Source organism: Crinia signifera, chromosome 6 (genome assembly GCF_055691185.1).
Source record: "Crinia signifera chromosome 6, ASM5569118v1, whole genome shotgun sequence".
Classification (NCBI taxonomy): Eukaryota; Metazoa; Chordata; class Amphibia; order Anura; family Myobatrachidae; genus Crinia; species Crinia signifera.
This window is the reverse complement of record NC_139222.1, coordinates 187,789,326-187,817,107: the sequence shown is the minus strand read 5'-3', so window position 1 is coordinate 187,817,107 and position 27,782 is coordinate 187,789,326. Positions and strand designations below refer to the sequence as shown.

The 27,782-nt window shown below is 45.3% G+C and overlaps 1 protein-coding gene across 6 annotated transcripts in view; it reads left to right on the top strand.

Annotated features, from left to right (window-relative positions):
- Positions 1-13,539, top strand: part of LOC146008769 (urotensin-2 receptor-like) — a 30,263-nt gene extending 16,724 nt beyond the window's left edge. For 3 of the 6 annotated variants that reach the window (XM_083148439.1, XM_083148438.1, XM_083148435.1), the window contains one exon: positions 12,459-13,539. The gene's annotated coding sequence lies outside the window, so the exon portion shown is untranslated. Of the gene's footprint in view, positions 1-6,080; positions 6,149-6,762; positions 9,574-12,458 lie in introns of those variants that run through there. The other 3 variants (XM_083148436.1, XM_083148432.1, XM_083148437.1) reach the window with 2 other exon arrangements.
- Positions 13,540-27,782: the final 14,243 nt, after the last annotated feature.

Here is a 27,782-nt window from a genome sequence, read left to right as displayed (position 1 = left end):
TCGCTCACACCCTCAAATGCCCATTTCACAGAAGAGTAGATCTGGCCAAGTTATTTCCAACCCATAGGATGGAGCAATGACATCCCTACTTGAATGGACACCCACTTTGGCTGGAAAAAAGGGACACGGCCTTGTGGGTTGGTGGCATGGCCTTGCAGCCCAAACCCCCCATTGTAAAGGTGGCCATACACACGCAGATTTATCTGCAGATCTGTCTGGTTGGAAAAAAAAACATGGTTATGGATGACAGCAAATGACAGTTGACCATTTGCTTGGAAATGCTGGAAAACTGACAAACTGTCACTCATCCATAACCATGTTTTTGTTCCAACCAGCCAGATCTGAAGATAAATCTCACGAGTGTATGGGCACCTTCACTACAGGAGTCTGGGAGGTGGGAGCTGCCCCATGAGCGTGCTTTGGCTGCAGTGCTGCTCCTACACAGGGACAGGAGCCGGCTCCTGCACTTAATATTACATTGCAGCACCCAACTCCTGTTACTGTGCAGGAGACTGCACTGTGGTGTAACACCTTGGCATGTGACACCTGGGTACAGCCTGCACCCTCCTAGTGACACCATTGGGATGGAGATACACAAAGTGTGTACATTTGCTTCAGCACATGCAATATATGCTAAAGCGTGCTATTTTCATCAGTAAGAGTCCTGATTCAGCCCGGGTGTGTGTAGATCCAGGGCCATGCTGGATGTTCACACCAAGGGGATTATTCTGATTCCTTCGGAACGGGGCAAATATTTGGCAGGGCGACCGGGCGAGCTCTCTGGTACTCGGTAAACTGCGATCCTGGAAGCTTACAGAGTCAACCAGAATCAGTCCCCAACTGTGATCAGCCCCCACTATGTGTGAAATACCCTCACTGATGCTGAGCATTTACACCCAACCCGTTCCCCCCTTGTGAGGAGCAGGCTTTGAGCTTGGCAGGGAGACCAGAGGGATCTTGGCTGCTTGTGTTGTGGAGTGCTGAGTGGAGCTTGTTTGTGTAGCGGGAGTGTAGGGGAAGAGAAATACAGTATGTGTCCCCTTCTTCTCATTGCAGGCTGGAGATTATTTCAGGTTCTGGTAGTCAAACATCAGCTAGCCATTTGACATTTATAATATGTGATAAAAATCAACTACTGCAATTAGCATTTGTAATCTTTCCAGGCTGTAATTACAAGGTAATTTCAGCCCCTTTTCTGAGCAATCTGACTAGATCACTTAGAAGAGGAGCATGGAACGCTCTGTGTGTATAACTTGCAGCGATGCCGATGAGAGGTCCCGCACTTCGGTATCGCCGGCAGGGAACTTTCCCTAAATTTACGGGGCTTTGTCTATTTTTATAATGGGCTCCGCACAAATGCTCGGCACAAAGCATCCTGCTGAGTGCTAAGCGGGTGTCCCGCTATGTGCTGGGAGTCTGTGCTGCAGCACGTCACTCAGATAATAAAGCCCTGTCGCCCCGTGTGTAGGGGGCTTAAAAAGTATTTCTTATTTGGAGTATTAAAAATATAGCAACATTTTGCTTCCAAGCAGATTACCTCAAGACCACAGCAATAACAATGACCAGATAAAAATCTCACCAAGGGTCGCACTAACTGCATCTCCTTGCAGCTGCAATTAAAGTACAGTTAATTGGTCTCTGAAAAAGACTCATCAAGATAATTATTTAATTAAGATAATTACCATTCTACAGCTCTTGCAAGTTTATTTGAGCTGTTTTTTTTGCGCATTAACCTAAAAGGTAAAGAGTTTCAGCACAAGTTTAGTATCTATAATGCATATAATGACAATAATGAAATAGTACCCACACATAGGGCCTAATTCAGCTTGGGTTGTAGTTATGTGAATTCTGCCAAAACTAAAACGTGTGGAGGCAGGCTGCAGGGGGCCACCCAGCACAGGGCAAGGTTGCGCCATATACCGGTTCTCCACATCATGCAGCAGCTGACCTCTCTGTGAATGCTCCAGACACTACTGTGTTGCCCAGACTGTTTCCCAAAGACAACGCATAACCACCCATACAACAGTCCACCCCCTCCCGTTGCCGCTCGCATTGTATCATTAAAGAGCTCGTGATCAGATAGTCGCCACCCTGCCAGACTGAAAACCCACCCTGTGCGAGGCTGCAAATGTCTTGCAAAAATCTTCGGAAGAAGGGGGGGGGGGGGGGGTCAGGAGGACATCTATAGATTTTTTTCAGGAACTGCCCCTGGTACTGTATATGGGGTTTATTGTGGGTTGTTGAGTTATTATGATTCGCTCACATTATTGGGAATTTGGGTACTTATATGTTAGTTGGGCGCCCACTATAGTTAGTACGCTCATACCCCCACTATCCATGTTGGCATGGAGATGATTTTATATAGCCCAAAGCGTGGCGAGTGTAGCGAGCCCCGCGAGGGGATGCGGAAAACTAAGCAAATAGCTTAGTGGGCACCCACCTAACATATAAGTACCAGAATTTGTATAATGAATAGAGTTTATCACTGTAAAAAGGTGATGCCGTTAATGGTGGAATTACCCATATACAGCCCACTAATAAGCCTAACTCCAACATGGTTTAAAATGGAAGTCACTATAAATATGTATATATTTTGATACATGGACTAGAGCCACAGTGAGATACAGGAACCGTTCTACCTCACTGTAAGGGGGAAATGATAACAAGACAGTACAAAGGTTTGGGGAGAAAATGCAGCACATAGCTGGGCAGATATCTCACCAGGAGCAGTGTTTAGCTGAGTGTGCACGTGGAATTCTGCAGCGCATCACAAAGTAAATAGCAGAATGTGCACAAACACCAAGTAATTGCTTTCTACCCACTAAAACACAAGCCTATCATTGATGACCCCAATGGCTTGTTAATCCTGTAGCAATAAATACAGTCATGAATTATTCACAACCCAGTATCCACTGTAAGTGTGTTAGAAACAGCATTTTACAGTAGCGCACGCAGGGGGGGGTTCTGAGTACCCAGAAACCCCCCCAGGAATATAAGGACCCTATTATGAAAGCTGAGGGTCCCCTCTTTCCATGGGTACAAGAATTTTAAAAATCGGCCCTAGGGAACCGGAGATAACTGACTTCAAAGCACTGGTCCCCATCCAAGCCTGTTAATTACTCTCCCAGTCAGATATTTCAGTTTTTGTCTGACTTCGAGTTTTTCTGAGAGTATATTCCAAAATCTGGGACTCTCCCCCTTTGATTAATACTAGTAGCTTGTCTCTACTATTCCCAGAACCATATCAGCCTGCTCCAGCTCCACACACCTGGTATGTAGTTTTATATACTCATTGGCAGATTGCTCTGCCTCCTGAACTCTGACCCCCTAGTCCAGGGGTAGCCAACCGGTCAGAGGTAAAGAGCCGAAAAATATCGGTAGTCAAGCTAAAGAGCCGACATCATGCGCTCGCCGAAGGCGCATCCGCCAAAAAAAGGGGCGTAGTCTATTTTGACCCCTTGGGTGGGTGTGATACAAATATGCCTCCAATAGTGCAGTGCCATATATACATATGCCCCCAATAGTGCCAGATACACATATGCCCCCCACATGGTGCCAGGTATGCCCCTACGGTGCCAGAGAACTGGTATGCCCCCACAGTGCCACAAACTGCTATGCCCCCACAGTGCCACAAACTGCTATGCCCCACAGTGCCACAAACTGCTATGCCCCCACAGTGCCACAAACTGCTATGCCCCCACAGTGCAAATTTCCCAGCAGCAGCACTCACCGTTGTTGCTGCTGCTGCCGGGCGGGGAGAGGACAGTCTGGCGTCCCCCTGCAGTCCTGTGATGTCACAGAGGGGAGGAGAGCACAGCACACCGCGCATCTCCTTCCCCCTCACTTTCCTGTGACTGGGCCGTCCACCAATCAAAGCTCGCTGGCCTCCTGATTGGCTGCTGGCCCGCGAGCTCTAATTGGCAGACGGCCCAGTCACAAGGATGCACAGTAAGGGGTAGGAGAGATGCGCGATGTGCACTCTCCTCCCCTCAGAAGGAGAAGGGATTCAGGGAACCGGCAGCAGGGGGAACTGGGACGCACGGTGGGCGGCGGGCAGCAGTGGGAGCAGGAGCCACACTTTACAAGGGGGAGAGCCGCATGGGACTCAAGAGCCACGGGTTGGCCACCACTGCCCTAGTCCCTAGTACCATTTGGTAGGTGGAATTCCATTAAAAGCTAAGAAATCTATTTCCGGGAACTGGAGATATCTGCAGTCAAGCAAGCTGTCCTCCCATCAGAAAATTATGAATAATAAGCCCACTCCACTATACACCCCTCCTCTGCGTATTAAACATCCTCTACCATCCTGGAAGTTATGTATCATCAGCCCAATGCCCCCTTCTCCCACCTCATCTCCCACCATCTGTGCAGTAAAGGGGTAATTAGTGGAAATGACTGGGCCTTACATGCTGAGCGGTTGATATAATACCCCCTACGACCTGCGGGACATCAAAGCTTCCGCTAATAGCACCCCCATCCCCTACCACTGGAGGATAGGTAGGGGCCCCATATACAGTGCTATGCCCAGTGGTCTACACTGCTGTTATGTATATATATATATATATATAATTATTATTTATATACATTTGGTCTATCTATAATACTTTAACTGACCGGCATATACTGGGTCACGTAAGTGTCCATCTCCGTGCTTTGCTACGCCCCTCTCTGGAAACCCCCTTCTGAAAATCCTGCGTTTGCCCCTGTTTTACTGTACATCTAAACAGAATTCCTTCCAAATAAACAGAAGAAAGTAATAGCAAGTTATGGTCACAGAATGGGTGAAAGGAAATATAGAAACATAGAATTTGACGGCAGATAAGAACCACTTGGCCCATCTAGTCTACCCCTTTTTAAAACATGTTACCTCAAACCATATTTGATCCTTATTTTTTGTAAGGATATCAATATGCCTGAGTAATTTAGTTTGACTACGTTGTGACGCAAGGATTTGTGTGTGAAGGATATACAATAGTGGATATGTGGATGACCTCCTAGAAGAGGCTAATAGGATTTTACCAGGATAGCTCCATGATATTTATAGCTTGATTGGCTGTGAAACTTGGCAGACCTGGGGCATATCTGGAAGAAATAAGGTCGTCCCTAGATAGCATGTGACATGATCTCACATATGACCTTGGACATCCTATTAGCTTTGTGTTTATGTATACACTATCCTTACAAAGTATATATAATGGAACAATATGAACACACACAAAAAAAGTGGCATACAGTACAGAACATTGCAGAACAACAACAACGTTTTCAAACATTGCTTCATCAGCCATCATAAGATCCAAATCGGAAGCAGGTTGGCCAAACTCAAAGATTCAGTGACACTGATGGTAGTGGGAAGAGTGGGGGCGAGATGCTGTAACATCTGCAGCCCTCTATCGCCGGGCATCGCATTATTAATAAGGGCTCATGCTCTAACATATGCGGTTATTAACGCCAGCGCTTGCAATAAGAGCTGTCCCTTGCGATGCGGTGCGGCACTGGACTTCCAGGTCTGTGACCCAGGAGTCCATCTACGCATGCGCAGAGTGACGCGCCGGCCGCAGGGCATGCTGGGAGGGATCCGTGACGGATCCCTCAAACAGCACTGCGGTAAGAAGCCCATAGGCTTCTGCAGGGAATCACCAGCTTATGCTGGCGATTCACTCCGCAGCGCTGCCACTGCAGAGGAACAATACAGCATAGAGAAATGCCGTAAAAACCCCGATAACAGGGTTTTTACCGCATTTCTGTGTTGGAAAATCGCCCCATAATGGTATAAGTGAGGGAAGGAGAAGAGTGAGGAGTGACTTGTTCTTATTGATTGCTTACAATTCCTTTGATTGTAATCCCTTAAAGTAGAGGACATGTAGAAAGACAATGAAGAGGGCCCTGCTTACAATCTATAGATTTTTTTTTTTTTTTTCAAACAAAGTTTACTGAGTTTTTCAATATATGCACATACAGAGCTGTAAAACATTTTAAACTGGATAATTTTCAGGAAAAAAACGGACATATTTTAGGATGTCCTTAACCAGCTTATTCTTGTATACATAGTCATAATACTATTTGGTTTTTGGATACAGGGCAGTCGAGGGGACCATCCAATCCAAACAATTATCCAAGAGAGCCAAACGTGTAAGCTCCATATGAGGTAATAACAAAACATAAACATACAATTAAATGTCTACCTAAACCATAAGAGGGGAAAGAGTAAAGATAGAAATAGATGTAGTTGGGGATAGTTAGGGGAGGGAGAGGGGGGGGGGGGACTTGGTATAACACATTAGTTGTCATGAGGATACATCTGCTTCTAAATTAGATGAGCTTAGATTAGTTCTATATCACTCAGTCAGTACACAATAAGGCATAATATAAACTACACAGTGAGTGGGAATATAGATTACATCGGATGTGGGTCCTGGAGGTCTTCAAATGCTTTGATCTTCTGGTGAAGCTGGTCAGCGTTCCAGAGGGTAAGGAGGTATCATATTTATCAAAATGCATTCATTTGGTTAGCATCAGGAGGAGGTTTTGTCAGGGAGGGAGGGTTTAGGGAGAGCCATTGTTTTAAAATCAATTTCTTCGCTGCCGTAACCAAGAAAATCTGAACCGGTATATGACACACCTGGGGGCCCGTCAACTGCCAAATGTCAAAGATAGTGAAGAGTAAGGGTACGGGGTGCAAGGTGCAAGGGGGGTGTTATATCGAAATGTGTTTTTATATAATAAAGAACTTTATTCCCAAATTTTTTGATATACCCACAGGTCCACAGATTGTGAAAGATAGTCGCAGAACTGCAACCACATTTTGGGCATTTGCCCGTCTCCTCGTCAACATAATGGCTCCTCTGTCCCTGAGAAATATATGCTCTGTTTAATGTTTTGATGTGTATCTCTTGCAATAAAGAGGATTTTAGCGTACTCATTATGTCTTTGTGGTATTTAAATAAAGTATCATGGGATATCATATCAGGGAGATCTTGAGACCATGCTAGGGTAGTGCGGGACCAAGTGATTTTGGTATAAGGGGAAAGTAGTTCAAAGTAAATTACTCTGGTCTTGAACTTTTTAAATTGGAATTTGGAAATAATTTAATGCAAAGGGTTGAGTGGAGATTGCATAAAAGTGTTGGCCGGTAGAGATTTGATATAGTGAGTTAGTTGCATGATTGGGAATAAGGCACTATGGGGCAGCCCGAATAACTCCCGCAACTGGGCGAAGGTGTAAATCCTCCCTCCAGGGTCAAAGACCTGGGAGGCGAGATACAATCCCTTCATTTTTATGCGGTTGAAAGCTGCAGATTGCACACCTGGGGTGAACATCGGATTGCCCCATATTGTTAGCCAGGGTGAGTTAGATGGATAGATAAATAGACAATGCCAGGCCTCATAAGTGTCTTTAAAGAAAATGTGAGAGTAATGCAATAAGGCGCATGGAGAATAGGGAGCCATAAGTGTCTTATCCAGTGCTGGAATAGAGTAGTGATCGAGAACCAGGACCCAGTCTAATGCATATCTATTTAATAGAGCTTTTGAATAAAGCATCAAGTTTGGGAAACCTAGGCCTCCAAGCGGTTTGGGTTGCTGTCATTTTTGCATTGATATTCTGGGTTTCTTGGAGTTCCGAAATGTTTAGTGAGCTGAAGAGCATCTGCATTGGATATTTTTATAGGCAATAGTTGCATGATATAGGTGAGTTTGGGGAATAGTACTGATTTCACTACTTCTGTGCGACCCAGAAGTGAAAGGGGAAGTTCTCGCCAACCCTCCATTATGTATCTTCAACAGAGAAGGAGTAAAATTTAATTTAGAATGATTTCCTATTTTATTCGGGATTTGTATTCCCAGATATTTAATGTGGGAAGGTTGGAGACGGATGGTATTCAGCTCTGGGCTATCTGGAAAACTCGAGGGCTGGCCAGAAATAGTTAAAGGTTCAGATTTTCCTATGTTTATCTTATAGCCAGAGAAACTTCCAAATTGGCTAATAATATCTATGGCTGTGGGGATTAAATGTTGGGGGCTAGACAAGAAGAGCAACATCTCATCCACGAAAAGGGATACACGTATATCAGTGGTGCCTAGAGTGATACCAGTGAATAGGGGGGAGGTATGAAGGGCAACAGCAAGATGTTCTAATGCCAAGGCGAACAAGAGAGGGGACAAAGGGCACTGTCTTGTACCCCGAAGCACCTGAAAGGGTTCAGATATGGTACCATTACAGATAATTCTGGATGAAGAGGCATCATATAAAGTCTTCAGCCACGAAACAAAAGTGTTTGGGAAGCCGAAGCGATGCAGGGTAAAGTATAGGTGATCCCAGTGTACCATATCGAAGGCCTTTTCTGCATCTAATGAGAGAATAGCTCTTGGAGCCTCCGACATGGCACCCTGGAACTCACAGATCACCGAAAGGACTTTTCTGATATTTGTGACCTTGTGCATGTTGTCGACCTAGATATAGCTGTCAGTCATTGGGATACCAAATAAAAACAGTGCTTGGGCTTACCCTAAGATTGCCCCTTGGTCCCTACCCTAAGATGTGACATCATTGCCACATCATCTTGGGCAAATGCCTGGGTACTGTAGCCTCTCCCTTACAAATTCCATTACACTTAATATTAAAAATCTTTGTTCTTGACCTTTTGTAACCCAATAGTAAACTCTTCTGCGTTTGTCTTGAAGAATAAACAGCCCAAGTGACTGTTTGCTATGGGCATATGCAGCTGAATGATTGTGTTCCTGAGTCCCATTAGCAGCTGCTCAGCCATGAGTTTCAGTCACTTTTATATTTGATTTAACTCTATCGGGGAAATTTACTAAGATGGGAGTCCTGTTTCAAATGGGATGTTGCTGTGGACAATCAATTTGATACTATCTATTATAGTCTAAAATGTACTAAATAAGAAGTCGTTTCTGATTGGTTGCAAATAGCAACATCTCATGTGAATTAGAACTCCCATCTTAATACATCCCTATGTGTCTGTGTTTTTATTGTTTGTTATTTATTCCCATGGTGTAACTATATTCCAGCATGTAATGACAGCCATTGAATTGTTTGATACTTGGGTGCAATAAAAGGAATATTGGCTGAAAAATAAGACCTCTTTCTCTGTATGAAAAAGTATTATTAAATTCAAAACAAACTTCTAACCAGTCCATGGGTCCAATCAAATAGGGCAGCTGTGTGGTTTTACGACAGAATCATGGATTTAAGGTGCCCATACACGGTACAATTAGTGTATACAATATCACATCTCATCGCAGCACATACTTTTTGAGCTGTGCGATGAGATGTGTGACGGTAACGTGCATCTCATCGCCCCCACAATTGTACCGTGTATGGGCACTTATCACTGGAGATGAGAGAAGGGAGAGTATACAGATAATTATACAAATGAAAAACAGAGGTGGAGTCTAGTAAATGCATATGTGCGGAGTATACTGTTCTGTTAGGTTGCATCCAGAATTGGGTTCCAGACCACTTTGACTCATCAATCAAAATGCCCATTTGGTCATATGAAGACAAATATTATTTTTTAGAAAAAGCTGGTTACTTATGTAGGACTACCCTACACCTCTGGGCGGTATTCAATGAGAATACCTGCGAGGTGCAGCAAATCCTTTTTTGGATTCGCTGCACATTCGCCACGTTCCGGAGCCTCGCCGGCTCCGGTATTCAACGAGTCAGGGGCAGCGAGCCCCTGACCAGCGAATATGAGCTCCTGCGGCAAATGCTGCAGGGAGCATGAGGACGGTGGCAGGCAGAGAGATGGAAGTCTCTCTGCCTGCCCCAGAGCGTTTGTGGGGGGGAGGTGGGCTCCCCGGGTGCCAGGCAGCACAGGCTGCCCCCCAGGGGTGCCAGCAGGGGACCTATATTCACTACACCCGATCGTAACGATCGGGTGCAGTGAATATATGAATATGTAATGAGCGGCTCGGCTCCGGCGCCCCCTGCTGGCTGCTGTGTAAAAAAAAAATATATATATATTTTTTTTAAATTAAATATATATTCATGTGCTTACAGCACATGAATTAAAGTAGCATGCCCCTCCTCAGAATAAAATTCCTGATTTTTTTGACACCAAATGTAAAAAACAAAACACTTTATTTTAAAACTTTACATTCCACTTCTCCATCAAAAGATAGCGATTGCTACTCGGTGAATCATGGCGAAAAAAACCTTCAAATGTATTTGCCATGTGGTCATTGAATAGGGTGATTCACCGTTTTAGTCCAAAATTCGCCAAACAGCACAAATTTGCCATAAAAACATGGCGAATCAGGCTCATTGAATACCGCCCATTGTCTCCTTGTGTTGGCCCTACTCTGACCTGAATGCAGCTAAACTCATTTAATACAGTAGGATCCAAGCACTTAAATGACTGCACCGCCATGTTTGGGTGATGTCACAGATTCTTATTCAACTGCATTCTAATGAATATTGTTTCCATAAAAAAAATGTTTGCCTTCAGTAAAGGTTCTTGGTGAATGACCTTTCCATTAGTTTTGCTAACAAACTGGCTGCTTGCACAGTGCTCGTGGAAGTAAAATAAATAGGTTTCAGGAGATGTCCCTATTACCCTATGCCAGTGGTTCTCAACCTCAACCCTCAAGTTTTCCCAAAAGGTCATGTTTTGGGACTGAAGCAGATGGGATAATTACTGCTGGTACTTGTGTATTATCACGGCGCCCGTTACATAGTTAGCATAGTGTCCCTGTCAGAATCAGCGTAGTGTTCCCACGGCCAGCATAGTCAGCGTCCCTGTCAATATCAGTGTTGTGTTCCCGCAGCCAGCGTAGTTAGTGTAGACAGCGTAGTCAGCGTCCCTGTCAGTATCAGCGTCGTGTTCCCGGAGCCAGCGTATCCAGTATGTTCGCGGCTAGCTGCAGCTTACATAGTTAGCGTAGTAAGTCAGGCTTCCCTTTCAGTATCCGCATTGTGTTCCTGCCCATTTGCGGCTAGCCGGAGCTTACACAGTTAGTGTAGTCAGTCAGCGCTTATTACATTGTGTGGGAACCATTGACCATTTTAACCTGCCTGACATGACAGGTGTGAATGTGTCCCTGAAACACCCCCACTATTCACGCCAGCCCAAAGCGTGGGAGCCCCGCGAGGGGACTCAGTACGCATTCTCCCGACCTGTTCATACCCCCACTATCCACGTCGGCGTGGAGTTGACTTTATAAAGTGTGGCGAGTGCAGCGAGTCACCGAGCCCAAAGCATGGCGAGCAGACACGGATTACTTGACGTGGATAGGGCTGACGTGGATAGTGGGGGTTTAAATGGAGGCATTTGCCAGTATGTAATATGGAGCACTGGCAAATGCGTCCTTTACCCTCTGCCGGCGCCCACATGATCTGGCGGTTACTGGTGCTGTGTGAGAGGCGCTCACTAGGCTTGCCAGTGTTCCGGCGTCTGCCAGCGCATCCGACCCTGTGGACACCGGCAGCTTTACTCGTTACTTTACACTACACTGACTACGTGTTCTACGCTGCCTTACTACAACTATGCTGGCTGGTGCTGACTACATAGCTCTGACTTCGCTGACTATGTAGCTCTGACTGCGCCAAATACGTTGTGCACACCGGCGCTGTGATAATACACAAGTACCTTACTGCCTTACTCATGTGTCCTCATACACTTAGCTCCAATATACCATGAGCGTGACACACCTGAGTATGAGCCATACTATGTAGCATAGCAATTTACTCATTAAATCGCATCTTATTCGCACCTCAGATACAAAAAACCCCACTCAGTCTTCCCAGAGACACCAGGCAGCAACTGCACAGGAATTCGTTTTAAATACTGTGAATGTTGAAAGTTTCAGATGAAGCACAACATTACTAAGGGCGGGATGTACTAAACAGAAAATGCTGTAAAAACCCTGTTATCTGGGTTTTTACCACATTTTCCGATGCACTAAAGCTCCACCGCTGGGGCTTTGCTGCGGAGTGTTACGCCTCTAGCTGGTGTAACCCCATTGAAGCCTATGGGCTTCTCTTCACGTCCCCAGCTGCCTCGCACTACCCCCACCACCTCACCTGGGGTCCAGGCAGCCTCCTGCTGTGCTGCGTGGACCAGTGACCTCCTCCTCCCTAGCACTGGAATATCCCCCTTCCAGGTGTAAGAGGAGTAGCTCGGCAATTAAGCACACATCACCCCATGTGTATACCGGTCCGTGCATTGCTATTGCCTGACTAGATTTTGACTACATGCAGTCAAACTCTAGTCATTGCAAGTGCAGATCGCTGGTGCACCGCATGTGTGCCGAGCGATACATGCTACAGCATGGCTCCCCATCATCTTGTGTGTACAGGGCTTAACTCACTTGTGCACAATTTAAGAAATCCAGAAAACATTACCTGTTAGTAGTATTTAAAAAGTGGAGCAGAGAACCACAGCTCCGTGCTATTTCCTATATACTGTACATATATCTATTTTTCTTTATTTACAGGGAACCCCCAAGTTGACCACAGCGATATCTCCAATGTGAGTACTAATTACTCAGCTACAAAGGAAACTCCACTCACTACCTCATTTTGGGACTTACATGAAGAGATGGATGTAAAATATGTTGTGTGGATGATACCCAGCTGACAGAAGAAGGAAAAGACTGAAATGTTCAAGGACCCAGCTCTTCTGCACCTATTTTAGAACTATAGTGTAGTCCGGGACGCCTGCAATATACTGTCGACAGTGTGGAATGTAAGCAAGAAGGACAAATAAAGATGGAATTTACACAAAAATAATTTGAACTAAAGTATTAAAAAATGTCATTCAAACTAGTTTTATCATTTTATGTGCACATATGTCAGTTCTAGACTTTGAACCTGAATGGGTGAAAAACCCCATGTCGACCTCTTGACTGTCGACCTAGCCCATGTCCACCCAATGTACACGTCGACACATTGACCCTGTCAACCTAACTCCATGTCGACCTTCAGGTGTGTCGACGTTGATGCATGTTGACCTTTTGTGGTCGACCCAATGCATGTTGATCTTCCTACAGTCGACCCTATGTACCATATCCCACCAGACTAGTATGGAGAGTCAGCTAATTACACCATCACCCCAAGGTGCTAGCAATACAATTCAACCGGAGATAAGCCCCCACAGAGGAGAATGGGGATGTGGTATACAGTGGGACTTTGGTTAAAGCAGTTGTTAACAAACTGTCTTGAATCATGGTGCATTAGAGCCTAAGAACTTTGCTCATGTCACCCCTAGGATACGTTTTTTTAATGATAAATGTTGAAAAAATATTAAGGGGAGATTCTTTAAACTAAAAATGCAGAAAAAACCCCGTTATCTGGGTTTTTACCGCATTTTGGGATGCTCTAAGAAAAATCTGACGATGCCCCATAGAAGCCTGTGGGCTTCTACCGCGACCCACCGCCGCCCTGCACCGACCCACCTCCACCCCGCACCGACCCCCCTCTCCTGTGTCCGGACAGCACAGAGCTGTGTTGCCCGGACCTGTGACCTCCTCCTCCCTGCACTATGATCCTCTTCCGGGTGCAGGGAGGAAGAGAGCTCGGCACAGCAGCAGCACCGGGTAAGGGGGGGAGGGGGAGCCGCCAGGTCCCTGTGGGACCCGCTGTCTCCCAACGCAAAGGACAGCTCTTAATGCGACCCAAGGCACCTCTGCAAGAGCCTCATGGCACCCAAGGGAGCCTAGGCACCAGGGCCTGATTAAAGGTTCCAGGTGCTCTAGGCTAATACACATGTAGCTCCCCTTGTAAAGCTGCTAAACACACAGTATGGGCACTCAGGGACTCGCCAGTCATACTGCCCATGCATGTAACCGTTTTATACAACTGGCATGTACAATCTAATGCTTGTGGCGTGGGAAGGAGACTGGCTTCAGGCTGCCCAGGAGACTGGCTTCAGGCTGTTCCATCAGTAAGTTACATTGGCACAAATATCTGGCAGTCACCTTAAGAACTATACCCACCACAGTATATGGGGATGATGGCCCCCAGTCCTGATGCCCTAGGCTGAAGCCTAATCAGCCTATTGGTTAATCAGACACTGCTAGGAACACACTTTGGGAACCACTGGGTTAAAGCACTAATAAATGCTTATTTTCCTCACATAGCTTCCCATAATAATACAGAAACATCACATGATCTACAGAATAAAATAAATAGGCTCCACCATGTCATATAAAACCATTTGCTTATTTATATATCAAACCAGAAGCAAATGCAGAAATAATGTAAATAACAATGCAAGAAGTTATCAAGGTATCCACAATGATGCACATGATACTCATAGGAGTAAATTGACTAAGATGGAAGTTTTTATTGAAGATGGGATGTTGCCCATAGCAACCAACCAGATTCTAATTCTTTTCTACAAGATAATACATAGAATCTGATTGGTTGCTATGGGCAACACCTTCAATAGAACTCCCATCTTAATCAATTTATCCATAATATCAGAGGCAAATGTGTACATTCTAAATAATGGCGGCAAAGACGTTTGCTAACACCGTAGGCATCAATGAACTCCTTAATGAAATATAAATAGGTGGCAAAACAGTATAATGCCCTGATGGTGGGTGCTGTGATCCAATGCTGCATCCTGCCACAGGAGGTGTCTGCATGTAGTAGATGCCTTCTGCTGCATTAGTATTACCAATTAGGGCAGTATTCAATGCTCCCTATTCACTGGGTTTTTTTCAGCGAATTGGGCTGTTTTCACTGATCGGGCTCGGTGGCTCACTGCGCTGGCCACACTAACTAAAATCAACTCCACGCCGACGTGGATAGTGGGGGTGTGAAAAGGTCGGAGGACGTGCTGTGCTCGCCACGCTTCGGGTTGTTGTTGATAGTGGGGGTCGCGTTGACAATGGGGGGGGGGGGGGCATTTCACATTCTGGGGGCATTTAACATTGTATGCACCCATCAGGGAAAATCGCATTGCATACCATCACAAACCCTATTTAGTGGTATGTGATGCGATGGGCGCCGTGATAATACACAAGTACCATATTAGTAATTTTATTCTGTGAAGGGGCATGCTATTTTTATTTATGTGCTTTCAGCACATGAATATATATTTCATTTAAACATTTTTTTTTACACATTATGCCAGCAGGGGGCAGGGAGTCGCTCATTACATATGCACAAGCGGGACCAGCGCAGCAGCTCCCTCCACCGCATCTCCTGCCCTCCTTCTCCCCCACAGTGTCAGGCGCAAGCAGGGAGGCTTCCATCTCCCTGCCTGGCGTCATCCCCCCGGCTCCCTGCGGGATTCGCCAGGGGGTTAAAAATAGCTGTCAGGGGCAGCGAGCCCCTGTGGCGTTGAATAGGATGAGATGGAGGGCTGGCAGTGAATGCTCCAGCCCTCCGGAACCCAGCGATTGTGCAGCAAATCCTAAACAGGATTCGCTGCACATCGCTAAAAAAAAAAACATTGAACACTGGCCTTAGACTGTTTGTGTTATTATATAGATCTTGTTCCAGTGTAGGGCTTTTTGGGGTTAAGTTTTATTCTGAAAATTACAGTTTTATATCATTCAGTAAATCATACCCCATTATACCTCCCCCTACCCAGCCAAAGCCAGGAGCAGGCGCTGCTGCAGGAGACCAGCAGCTGCAGCTTGAGTGGTGAGTATTTCTGGGGCATGATAAACCTTCCCAGGTAGGTTTGTCCTGCCACAGGGAAACCCACCACTTAAGGGGTTAAGCTTTGCATGGCCACTGACACTATCCTTGAAAAAGGCCTACTGGCCGAAACGCGTTGGACACAAGGCATTCAGCACCTCACATCAAGAAACATCCCCTGCAGACCAAGAACAACGGCGAAGTCTCCTCCGGCGCGAGTCGAGCGCACCGGTATCGTCTGACGTCACTCCGGTGATCAACGCTGATCTCGCGAGATCTGAGACCCGGAAGTCGCGTCCAGACCGACGCCAGTGAAGCCGGGCAGGCACACATCAACTAACGGGGACCCGAGCGCTGCGGCTGCAGCGTCACCCCAGACCCACGGACAGGCTCCCCCATCTAGCGTGGCTGCGCACACAGAGGGGTAGAGCCCAACTCAGCAGGAGCACGGAAGGCTATTCCGGCCACAGGACACACAGGGTAAGAAGCGAGCATGCGGGACGCCGCACCTCGCTGAATCCCAGTACGTACCTTACACTCCTGCATACCTTAAGCACTTTGTGCAAGATTATACCACACTTCTGCAAACTTAAGCACATTTGTGCCAGACTGTACCACCTTGACCCAGAAAACTGTCACTACTTGACTGCCTAAAGAGACATAAGCCCAGTTGGGCTTATGGTTTAAAGGGGTCCGTTGACGCCCTCATTCCCCTCGGGGCTCTTAAACAGTGACAGACGGACGGGTATTTACCTTGGAGAAAAGACATTCCAGTTACGACTGGGAATAGCCTTTTCCCATCACGCATGCCATATTTTACAGTGATTATTTGCACATTTTCAAATAAAAGCATCTATTTATCTTACAAATCACCTCTCCTCATTATTACACCATTACACTTGGAGGCAGCGCTTCAGCCCAACCCATCTTTGTTTGCATGGCCACAGCCTCCCTCGAGCCCAATGTCTTCTCTCTCTTCTCTTCACAGGATGTGCTCATTTGGTCTACAGCATTATGGTCGACAGTCATTATGTTGACACAATTAGGTCGACATGGGAAAATGTTGACATGGAAACCGGTCGACATGGTTCTAGGTCGAAAGGTCATTAGTTCGACAGGTCGTTAGTTCGACATTGTCTAGGTCAACAGTGAAAAGGTTTTTCACTGTTTTCCCAACATGTGCCGACAGGCGGTATTTCATGCCCTACTATCCACTAGGGCATGGTGGGAGAATAAAATAGTGTGTCGAGCGTAGCGAGGCACTGTGCCCGACGCAAAGCGAGCGATGCAAGGGGATGCGGTGCACTTTAAACTGTCCATGTCGACTGTGTTGACATTCAGGTAAAAAAAACAGTGACAAATCCCATGTCGACCTTTTGACTGTCGACCTAGACATTGTCGAACTAATGACCTGTCGAACTAACGATTTGTCGAACTAATGACCTTTTGACCTAGAACCATGTTGACTTTTTCCCATGTCGACAATTTCCCATGTCTACCTTTTCCCGTGTCGACCTAATGGTGTCGACCTAATGACTGTCGATCATCATGCTGTAGACCAAATGATCCCAACCCCTCTTCACCCGGGGGCGCCAGCCTTTATGCTCTTTTGCAATCTGATGCCCATTTGCTTTACAGAGGGACTATAGGTACCAGCAGGTCCTTAATTCCCCACATGCTGGTACTTGTGGTTCTCTAAGTACCTTGGAACCAAGGAACTAGCTACTAAATGCATGTGTGTTGGGGGAAAAAGTAGGTAAACTGATGCACCCAAATGATGTTTGCCCACCCCAGAGTTCTGCCCAAAACCACAAATTTTATACCCAGAGCTAAGGACCTGCTTTAAATGTGGATACTAGGGCAAAAACTTAAAAGTTAGGACACTCCTAGGCACAACAGTAATGGCCGCCCCAAACCACCACCACCGGCCACCCCAAACCACCAGTAACGGCCGCCCTAAACCAACACCACCCCCCCCCCTCCGCCCCCCCTTTGCCTAATTTGATTATTTTCATTGAATGGTTATGATGAGCCACTGGAATAGAATAATATACATGCGTACTTACTAAGTTACATAGCACACTGATGTGCTTGAGCAGAAATGTTGACAGTTTGCATCCAAATCTGGGGGGATTAACTACTCAGAACTTGTAATAATTAGACAATAAAGATATTTTGGTAATTAAAGCTTTACATTTTTATTTACTAAATAAAATATTGCATTTTGTATATAACTCCTGCTGCCAAATTCCCTCCATTTCTGACCGCAAATGCAGCTCCCCTTGTTTTCTATGGGGCCTGCTATGCACTCGGATGCAATGTATTCCAGAACAGCCAGTACAGATAACGCTATCTGCAGAAGGCATTAACCTATAGTAGCCTGCTATGCCATGTACTGTATAAGCCTATGGCTAATATATGGCAAATTGTAATGGAGAGGGATCCCCTGAAGCATGCCAACAATCACTAGGCTTATAATGCAGTGGTGGCCATTTTCCTGGAAATTTCACATCATAGAAATCAAAAGAAACATGATTCTGGCACCAGGTTCCCAGAGCTCTGCTGAGTTATGAGAGAGGAGGGGGACAGGGCCAAAGAGTGAAAATGGACCCAGCTCCTGATGAAGGCTTCCAGCTAATACAGAAGTGCTTAGAAGGGTTACTGCTCAGACCGTACGAGCACTCCCAGAATCCACAATTCCGTGTAGCGCTGGACACACTGCTTTCCCATGACAGACGCTAAGGGGGAAATTTACTAAAGGAAATTTGTACAAAAAATAGGTGTATTTGTTTTTAGAAATACACTTATTTTTTACACTTACTATCCCAAAAATACGGCAATTCGTATTGATGTGCTATCAATACGAATACGAATTGCCGTATTTTCGGGATAGTAAATGTAAAAAATAAGTGTATTTCTAAATACAAATACACCTATTTTTTACAAATTTCCTTTAGTAAATTTCCCCCTAAGGGTCTAGAAGGTGCCTGTTTACTAGAAGGAGGCCATTTTCTGGAGATTCCATGCCATCCACATGGAATTTGCAATGACCCGGCTTCTCTCCCGCAGCTTCCAGTAGTAGATACACCGCAGCATCTCCCCCCAGGACCCAGTACCCCAGGCTGATCAGCCTATTGGTTAATTAGTCCCTGAACAGGCTTTCTCCACTCTTCCAAACTTCCAATGTGCCTGATCCTGTCCTGATAATCTGCAGTCAGGAAATCACATAACTGTCAGATCATGGCCTGAAGATGTGTAGTCAGATCCCTATGGCTGGTTTCACACACTCCGGCTCCTGCCGGACGGTGAAATCCTGCACGGCCAGGGAGCCGTGCCGCACACACTAGTTTATAATGGAAGGGATGGCCACAGCCCGGCAGCCGTCCCTTCCAGTGGTGGGATCCGGCTGCAGCCGTGCGGCCGGGCCATGGCCGTCCCGTGTGAATGGACACAATAGTGTCCATTCACAACTAGTGTGTGCGGCACGGCTCCCTGGCCGTGCGGGATTTCACCGTCCGGCAGGAGCCGGAGTGTGTGAAACCAGCCTTAGTGTTTTGCAGAATTGTGAAGGCATACCCTGCCTTTAAGGTTGTATGTCACACTTCCCCAAAAGGCCATAATTATTTGTAAAGAAAATGTTTGGTGTTCAGTTTATTTATCCAACAGAACATCAAGCTGTGCGCTCTATTGAGTCAGTAATGAGAGCGATAAATGATCTAGAAAGCTTTCTTATTAAAGGGCTTGTACTCCTGCCTCTCCACAGGAAGATATTGGCTTTCTCTCCCGAAAAGTAGAAGGCAGCAGCTTCAGCTGTGACATTCCTTTTTTGCTCATGGGTGCTTTGTGGCTTGTATCAGAAGATTCATTGAGGATAAAACCATAAGACGAAAGTCTAAAGTATGATTTTCTAAATATTGGTGTTTTCTAGTGGGCAGGGCCTGATCACCAATAGGCTGATCAGGCTGCAGTCTGGAGCGCTGTGTGCTTGGGGGACGCAGCGCCGACACAATAGATTAAGTAGGTTTCTTCTTTTTCTCCTTGTATTACCTGTAAGCAGCACCAGCGCCACTCATTTCTGCCATCCCCGCTCATCTGCTCTAAGCTGTCATCAGGGCAGCGCATGGTATCAAGGGGGCAGGCTCCATAAACACTACCACCCCGACTAAGAAATGCCGACAGCTAATAGCTGCTAGCTGCCCTATTGCAGCACTTAAGTCCTGTACACATGGGACGACCTGACCTCCGCGCTAAACACGATCGCTCAGCACACATCGCAGTACACCCGCAATGTGTTCTGAGTGATCTGTGCAATGAGGAGCTTTGCCTATTGTTTATAGGCAAAGCTCCGGGATCTAGCAGGAAAGACTGCAAGCATTGTCTTTCCTGGCAGGTGGTACCAACGCGAAGGACTGTGCATTGGGTCACCTGGGACTATACACACAGAGGGATCAGTGCTCCATTTCTAAGCGATCTGGTCTAGTGTTCATTCTAGCACCCACCATCTTTGAAAACCCATGCAGCTCCTGTTCCCTGCCTGGGGTGTTGCTGTCTGCTGTGGTGTTTCTAACACAGGTCTGGTTTGCATACCAGTGCTGATATACAGACCACACTATGCTAGAAGCACTACAGCAGACAGTGACACCCCAAGCAGGGAAGAGGAACTGCACCGGTTTTCGAAGATGGCGAGTGCTGGAATGAACACTATATGCCCCTTTACTCACAGCTTGGTCTTGTGAGATTACCACATCTCACATGGGGCCAGATGCACTAATCTTTAGAAGTGATAAAATGGAGAGTGATAAACAGGCAGCCAATCAGCTCCTGCCTGACATTTTTCAAACACAGCCTGTGGCATGGCAGGTAGGAGCTGATTGGCTGGCTGTTTATCACTCTCCATTTTATCTCTTTTGAAGCTTAGTGCATCTGACCCATAATCAGACTAAGCACACAGACTGCACCTGCAGCTAACAACTTCTGTATTAGCCTAGGGTGGCTGGAACCCTTAATCAGGCCCTGCTAGTGGGAATGTTACAAGAATGCCATTTAGAGGGCAGGAGCATAGTGGCAATGTAGTAGATTAAATATTATGAGGTGAGGTGTTGGTGGCTGGGAGAGTCCAAGGAACTGAAATGATAGAGTGAAGGCATAAAATAACACAGGGGATTGATACTAACAGGACCGTATAGAAGGGTATTGGAAGTTTATTGAACTTATGGAAGGAGTTCCAGGGTTTACAAAAACTGTCCTAAAAGATTTAAAGGAATTCCCTTTGACATACAGTAAGTCAACTGATATGTCATATACACCAGAGTCTGGAATTAATAGTATGTAAGGCAGGTCAGGGTTCGTTTCCAGGAAACTGAAATTTGGCAAATAATGGCTGATACTATTTTGATCAGTTGCAGAAGGGACCTTTAAGGGATGAAAATATATAAGAGTTAGTGATCCGTCTAGCAGGCAATGGCCTTGGCAACATCTCGAACAGTTCTAGGAATGTCAGGTGGTGTAGTACCAGCAACATAGCAGACATAGTTGCATGTATTGTCTATTATTTTTACACAAGTTGAGCTCGTTGCCATAGTTTCACTTTTTTCTTCCCAATCCATTGCGTCATGGGCCTTACCTAGATCCAGCTCCCAGGCAAGTTCCTGTGTGTCCTTAGACAACAAACCAGTGGAGCAAAGCTTTTCATATACTATTGCTGAAAGGCCTTTATCTTCATGACAAAGTTCCAAGCATAATAGATACTACAGCTGTAGATAAGCTGTTAAAAAGGATATTAATATTTATTAAATACACAAAATGGCTTCCTCATTGTGTGCATGGCTAACATCAATTATATTTATTAATTCCCCAAAATGGCTTCCTCACTTTGGCCCTTATTCAGTTCTGATCGCTGTACAAATTTGTTTGGAAAATGAGTTAGATCTGTGTGAGTTATTTTGTTTCTCTGCAGGGTAAATATTGGCTGCATTATTTTTAGACTCCAATTAAGATTTCAGTTTCAACACACCCCACCCAAATCTAACTCTCCCTGTACATGTTACATCTGCCCCACCTGCAGTGCACATGGTTTGCTCATATTCCGAACAAATTCTTACTGCGATCAGATCTGAATAAGGACCTTTGTATAGGCTACCATCAACCAAATCCATGGCTGATAATTTACCTTGATGCAAATTTTCAAATATTTTATAATAAACTTGATTGGTGTAAATGTTCAGTTTCAGTAGAATTTAACAATCTTTCAACTAATTGAAACATACTTCTTCCAAGTTTAAGGAAAGTTCTTCAAGGCTATGATAGAGACCAGCAATCTCATAAGCCCTGCGCTGGTAATTGAATTGAGGGGAGATGCATAATGCCCTGGAGGGAGATAAAATGGAGAAGTTATCCAAAGCAAGCAACCTGCTTCTAACGGTCATTTCTCTATTATATAACAAATGACAGTTAGAAGCTGATTGCTTTGGACCTATGGGGTAACGAAAATGATGCATTGCCTGCAGCACAAGACTTACCAGGAAAGACTAAGGGGTTTATTCTAGTTCATTCTTTCTGACAAAATCCTTCTTAGATGGACAAAACCATGTGCACTGCAGGGGGGCAGATGTAACATGTGCAGAGAGAATTAGATTTGGGTGAGTTATTTTGTTTCTGTGCAGGGAAAATATTGACTGCATGATTTTACACTTCAATATAGATCTCACTTTGAAGAAAAACCCCACCCAAATCTAACTCACTCTGCACAAGTAACATCTGCCCCACCCGCAGTGCAGATGGTTTTGTCCATCTAAGAAGGATTTTGTCAGAAAGAAATGAATTGGAATAAACTCCTAAATGATCTTAGCACAGAAGGTAACGAGGGGACAGAAACTTTCAAATACAGGTTGAGTATCCCGTATCCAAAATGCTCAGGACCAGGAGAATTTTGGATAACGGATTATTCCGTATTTCGGAATATGTTAATATTTCAATTATGTATTTTGAAGTATCTTGCATGTATGCTGTATAAACACATAAAATACACACAAATATATTTTATTACCACATAAAATACACACAAATATTTTGTTTGTTCAAAAAACAAGGTTTCAAAACATGAAACAAAATTTGTGTACTAGCTCAGATATTGAATTTGAATGCCAAGCAGTCATTTTCTTGCACATATATAGTGCCAGTTACATATCATGTCACCAGTAGTGCTGTTACAAATGTCTCCAGTGAGTTTTTAGCAAAAAAAATATTTTTTTTTCACTTTCTGGAATGTATGGTTTTCGGAATAATTCGGATAACGGATACTCGGATACGGGATACTCAACCTGTATATTACACATTTTAACAAGGTCCAAGAGGGAAACATTCTTCAAGGGAATAAAAGTATTAGAACACGAGAACATGCACTGAAACTGGAGGGGGGGGGGTTCCTGGGAAATCTGAGGATAAATGACTTCACAGAAAGGGTAGTGGATAAGTAGAATAGCCTCCCATTAGAGGTGGTTGAGGCTCGGCAGTAGAGCAATTTAAACATGCTTGGGATAGGCATAAGGGTATCCTTACAAAGAAATAAGGCACAAATAGGGTTGAAGTTGCCAAAAGGAAAAGGCGAAGACTAGATGGACCAAGAGGTTCTTATCTGCCATCGGATTCTGTGTTTCTTTGTAACTTTTAATCTCTCTTAAAGGTTTGATTCATCTTCCCTTGCAGTAGCGCACGCAGGGGGGGTTTCTAAGTACCCAGAAACCCCCCAGGAGGCTAGGCTGAAAGCTGAGGGTCTCCTCTTTCCATGGGTACAAGAATTTTAAAAATCGGCCCTTGGGAACCGGAGATATCTGACTTCAAAGCAGTGGTCCCCATCCAAGCCTGTTAATTGCTATTCCCAGTCAGATATTTCAGGTTCTGTCTGACTTAGAGTTTTTCTGAGGGTATATTCCAAAAGCTGGGACTCTCCCCCTTTGAAGGCCACTAGAAGCTTGTCTCTACTGTTCCCAGAACCAGAGATATCAGCCTTCCAGCAGCTGGTTACTGCTCCCGCTCCACACACCTGGTATGTAGTTTTATATACTCGTTGGCAGATTGCTCTGCCTCCTGAACTCTGATCCCCTAGTCCCCAATACCATTTGGTAGGTGGGATTATCTAGTATTTAATTCCATTCCAATCTAAGAAATCTATTTCCGGGAACTGGAGATATCTGCAGTCAAGCAAGCTGTCCTCCCACCAGAAAATTGTGAATAATAAGCCCACTCCACTATACACCCCTCCTCTGCCGATTAAACATCCTCTACCACCCTGAAAGTTATGTATCAGGGCCCCTTCATTCAGCCCAATGCCCCCTTCTCCCACCTTATCTCCCACCACCCGGCATATACTGGGTCACCTAAGTGTCCATCTCCGTGCTTTGCTCCGCCCCTCTGGAAACCCCCCTCTGAAAATCCTGCGTTTGCCACTGCCTTGAACAGTTTCCACTAGTTTTGGTAAGACCTTCTTACATACGCCAGTGAATGTTAAATTCACCCAGAACAGCCAAGGCGTTACTACTAAGACCCTCAACCAAGAAACAGTCACAAGTGATTATATTCAAAATCATCCTACAGTGACAGAAAGCATTCAATCATTTAAAAACCTGATCATTAATATGGAACCTTTCCCATTTCCTTGGAATCATTTTGCTTTCAGAATCAGACAATGCCTTCCTTAAAGCATTCATTTTCAGGTTTTGTAATAAGTCATTGCACTTGCATGACCCTGGAGAAGAATGATGGCTTAGATGAGAGTGGACGAATTGAGATTTTAAGCTGGCTGAGAAAGACACAAGGGGGGGGGGCTGTTTCTTCAATATCAATTTATACTGCTGATAGGAACTGTATACTGTATGGGGACAGCAGCAATGATAATTATATGTCACTGTGTAAATACAGTAACACTGAGGGTTGAAAACATGAAATCAATAGGATAGATGAGCAGCAGATATCGAAGGGCATGTAGACAAACAGTTCTTTACTGCAAGGTTAAAAGTACACACATTCATTATTTGTTGCAATGTGTTGTTAGGTGTGCTATTAACTTTGCATCAGCTATACTCTCTGGCTGTAGGTGAGTTTATAAATGATATAAATAATTATAAAGGATTTATAAATGTCCACTTACAACTTTGCTATAATAATATTTTCTTATATGGGCAGGAAGCTGTCCAACAGCCAGAATAACCCAATTAGCAGTTCTCAGTGGAATGTCATGATTTAAGCATAACTCCCAACATTGTGTAGGGCCAAGTTGGGACTCCTGTCTGCATCCCAGAAGGGGGCGGGAGTCACAGAAATGATTGTGAGATGTGCTTCCCATTTTATCATTGTAGGAGCATATCCAGTGCTGTGTGAGCTGCTGGCCATGCCCCCAGTCCCTCTACAGCAGGCATGTCCAAAGTCAGGCCCAGGGTCCAATTGCAGCCCTCCTGTCATTTCAAGCGGCCCACAGCCTCCAGCTGGAAGCGGGCAGAGCATCAGATGTGGGAAGCACAGCACGGGACACTAAAGGTGGGGCCCCGGCGAGCGCGCCTTTACCTTGCTGCAGTGAGGTGGTGACGGCCGCCACAGTCAGATGTGTTTGGGGTCCTACCCCTGCTGCTGCAATCGTATATATAACCCTACTCCACAATCACAGTGACAGCAGTATTTGGGGAAGGGTGCAGCAAGGGGGAAGCTTGCTCCTGTAACATGCAGAGTGGAGGAGGGCAGCAGCAGGAGCCCAAGCATCTCCTGTCCTTGCAGTGCCTGCTTTGCCTCTCCTTCCTTAGGCTCACTCAAGGGGCTAAGAAACATACAGAGAAGGGGAGGGCAGAGTGGGGGACATACAGTGAATGGGAGTCATAGTCAGGCTTGGGGACATACAATGAATGGAGGCACTGATGGACATTAAGAGAAGGGGGGCATGCTGGGGGACAGAGTGAATGGGTGCAGAGTGGGGAACATACAGTGAATGGGGAACATACAGTGAAGGAGGGGCAGGCTGGGGGACATACAGTGAAGGGGCAGGCTGGGGGACATAGAATGAATGGGGGCAGAGTGGGGGACCATTCTGTGATTTATGATTCAAAGAATGTCAGGCTGAATGGTCGGCCCCCACACATTTACACTTCACCAAATCTGGCCCTCGTCGCAAAAAGTTTGGACACCCCTGCTCTATAGTATCTCCTGTTAATAGATGCAAAAGCTGCGCACAGGTGGCACTCGCAGGATTTTACACACAAAATACTCAACAGAAACACTAGTAGTGCTGGCAGGTGGGGGATGCCATTTAACATATGTCACAAAAACAAATAGATATTGGCGCTAAATCTTTTCAAAACCAATGTCTATTTCAAAATATTAGGGGTATAGACCATATACACATCTGCAAGAATGCTGAATTATTATATATGAGCAGTCTTGCAGAAGGTTCCAGCAGCAGTCAAAACAGAGAAGTGGAGAAAAAAAAGAAGTTGTGGGACACGCTAGAAAAAATGTATATATTAAATTATTTAATTAAACTTAAAAATAAATATATTTACAAATGCACTGGCCAGTGTTAAAAATCTACACAATAATCAATTTATGTACCATATATAGATATAAAATAACAATTATCAGTATCCTAATAAGAAGTAGTTATTGTGTTGTTTGTAAACTAAAATCACATAGATGTGATTAAAAATAGAAAAAGTCAATGGGTAAAAAACAATTCATCCTTTAGTGAGGTAGATGTTATAGGGGTATAGTGTCCTGTTGGGGGAGACAGGAAGTCCCCTATTTCCTTGTCTGGCCAGACAGATATATAGAAAAAAATATATATATTTTCTATATATATATATAAATGTGGGAGAATTCTCCAAATACCTGCTTCTTGAAGTCCACCACAGTTTTGGTGTTATCTTAATGGCGACTTGCAGGGGTACCTTAATTACCAGTATGTCGTTTAAGTTCCTCCAATGTTTTTGGCAGGTGAGGTTCTCACAGTGAGATGGAGAGATCAGCCAGATTATTGTGTAGATTTTTAACACTGGCCTGTGCATTTGTGAATGTATTTATTTTTAAGTTTAATTAAATAATTTAATATATACATTTTTTCTAGCACGTCCCACAACTTCTTTTTTTTATTTAACATATGTGACCTTTCTCATTTTCCTCAAACTAAGCAGAGGTGTAACAATGATGCAGACCCCGCGGTGGCTTGGGAGCCAACAGCAGCGGAGTCTGCAGGGAGCACCGAGAGTAAACAAGGGCAGGGACAGGCAGTCTAGCTAAGCAGAGAACTATTCGATTGCCCCCACACGGCTCTCGGCATCTGCCACCCGCACCTGTTGCACTTACTAATGTATGAAGGGTACTTGTTTCCTAGCACGGCCACAATCGCGGGCATCGCGGGTAATTTTTAATGGTCTGCGATGCGACCGACGCGATGGCCGCGATTTCCCATTGAAAAAGTCAAAATCGAGTCGGTTGCATCGTATGCGGCCAAAATAAGCATAAGATGGTACCGACGCGATGCCCGCGATTTGCCATAGGGAACAATGTAAAATGCCTTAATTTTACCAAATCAACATAGGGAACAATGTTAAATGGGCCAGAGACCCCCAAAAAAAACCCTGACCAGTGAAATGGCCCCCCAAAAATAGTTAACGCCACCCTACGATCAACGCGAACCCGAAGCGTGGCGAGCGCAGCGAGCCCGCGAGGGGCGGCGGTACACGTCCTCTGACCTTTTCATACCCCCACTATCCACGTCGGCGTGGAGTTGAGAATAGATTAGTGTGGCAAGCGCAGCGAGCCACCGAGCCCGAAGCGTGGTGAGCGCAGCGAGCCCCGCGAGGGGACGCGGATACCTGTGAAGTCCGCGAAGGGACGCGTTTACCTGTGAAGGTATCCGCGTCCGCTCGCCACGCTTCGGGCTCGGTGGCTCGCTACGCTGGCCACACTAATCTATTCTCAACTCCACGCCGACGTGGATAGTGGGGGTATGAAAAGGTTGGAGGACGCGTACCGCCGCCCCTCGCAGGCTTGCTGCGCTCGCCACGCTTCGGGTTCACGTTGATCGTGGGGTGGCGTTAACTATTTTTGGAGGGCCATTTCACTGGTCAGGGGTTTTTTTTGGGGTCTCTGGCACATTTAACATTGTTCCCTATGTTGATTTGGTT